Below are 2,086 nucleotides of genomic sequence, written 5' to 3'. Positions count from 1 at the left end.
CTTGCCATGGTTGGGGAAATAATTGGTATCAGTCTCTTGGTCTACTCTGTTATCAGCTCTAGCTGGGCCTTTAATTCTTATTCAGATTGGATTAACAGTGAGGCCCTGCATCTTAAACTAAAACAGGATGAGTCCATGACCTGACTCATTCCTTAAGACCAGTGGGAAATGTAACAGGACCACAGACCATCTTAGGTCCAGACCTAATCAACTGACTTGATTGAAGTACCATTCAGGCTGTTAGACTTGGCACATACACAGCACCACCTGCCAAAACTAAAACAAAGGCCTAATCCATCAATGTCCATAGTTCTGGGAAGGTCTCAAAATGTACTAAACTTGCTTTTTCGCTTTGATGGTTCCACTTCCGGCTAACTGTTCTTGTTAACTGAAGTATATCAATCCACAACATGGTTTTTGTGCTTCCCTGGGATCCTAAACACCCGGTGTGGTATTGGCTTAATCCCATATCCCATATCGGAGCAGCCTTTTCCGGTTCATACTCCACCACAACGGGAGGTGACGAGAACGGTAACGCAGAATTGTCTCGTTTGTGTTTGTGTTGACTAACGTGTCTTCAAAGACCAGAATGAGGGACAGTGTAGGGATTCTCTGTGAAAGATGTGTTGGATGAATCATTCTAATGTTTCATGTGCGTGAATACATGTGTGACTGGATGTGCACACCTGGACACATGTGTGAGCAGGCCAGAAGAGGACACTGGATGTCCTGCTCTGTCACTTTTTACCTTATCTCCTTGAGACAGGGACCTCACTGAACCTGTTCGAGCTAGGCTGGCCAGCCACCAAACTCCCAGGAGCGACCATCTCCCAGTGCTGAAGTTACAAACACACACACAGTCATGCCTGGCTTTTTATGGGTGCTGGGCCCTTATTCTTATACAGCAAGCACTTCTACTCACTGAGCATCTCTCCAGCCTGGAATTCATTTTTAACCCCTTAAGCCACATGGAGTAGAGTTGGGATGTTACAGGAGTCAGGGGTTCCCTGGTGTGAGAAGTTAGCAAGGACAGGTTCAGGAACTCTCTACTGGCTTGCTCCCTAATGTTAAGATAAACATCACGGACAAAAGCCGCTTGGGACGAGAAGAGTTTATTTGGCTTACACATCCTGATCACAGTCAGTTAAGGGAAGCCAAGGTAGGAGCCCAGAGGCAGGAGCTAAAGCAGAGGCCATGGAGGAATGCTGGCTGCTTCCTGGCTTGCTCACATGGCTTTCTCAGTCTGTTTTTTTTTTTCATATAACCCAGGACCACTTTTCTAGGGGTGGCATTGCCCACAGTGGGATAGGCCCTCTAACATAATCATTTATCAAGAAATTTCCCCAGCAATGGGGACATGGCTTAAATATTAAGGGCACCGACTACTCTCGCAGAGGACTTGGGTTCAATTCTCAGCACCTACACGGTGGCTCACAGTTATCTATAACTCTATAACTCTAGTTCCAAGTGATCCAGTGCCCTTTAGGCTCTCATATGTTGCACAGGTTTAATATTCAGGCAAAACATCCATACACATAAATATTTTTTAAAGATTAAAAAAAAGATAATTTCCCACAGACAGGCTTAAGTATTTCCTCAACTGAGGTTCCCATTTTCCAGATGACCCTAGCCTGTGTCAGACTGACAAAAAACAGAACAGAACAGAACAACAACATAACCATATAACTAGTACAAACTTCCACTTGGCAAGATGGGCAGACTCAAGTTGGAATTGTAATGAAGGAACCTTGGGTCAATATGACTTTGCATCTTTTTCTATTGACCTGAAATGCGTGAATTCTCTTCACTGTACAAACCACTGATCTTGACAAACTCTCTTAGCTACAGGTAACAGGGAGATATTTTGAGGTCCGCTAGTTTTAGGGAAGAATACCTATTCTTTTAGGTCTTTGGAGTTCCTTATCTTCTGAGATTCTCCCAGTGAGAACACATCTCTTCACCTGGTCTGTGGTCCAGTCATGAGAACACACCTTCTCACATGGTCTGTGGTCCAGTCATGAGAACATACATCCTCATGTGGTCTGTGGTCCATTCATGAGAACATACCTCCTTGCCTGGTCTGTGG

The sequence above is a fragment of the Microtus ochrogaster genome, linkage group LG4, assembly GCF_000317375.1.
Source record: "Microtus ochrogaster isolate Prairie Vole_2 linkage group LG4, MicOch1.0, whole genome shotgun sequence".
In the NCBI taxonomy this organism is placed as follows: Eukaryota; Metazoa; Chordata; class Mammalia; order Rodentia; family Cricetidae; genus Microtus; species Microtus ochrogaster.
The sequence above is the reverse complement of the archived record's forward strand: the minus strand, read 5'-3'. Positions refer to the sequence as shown.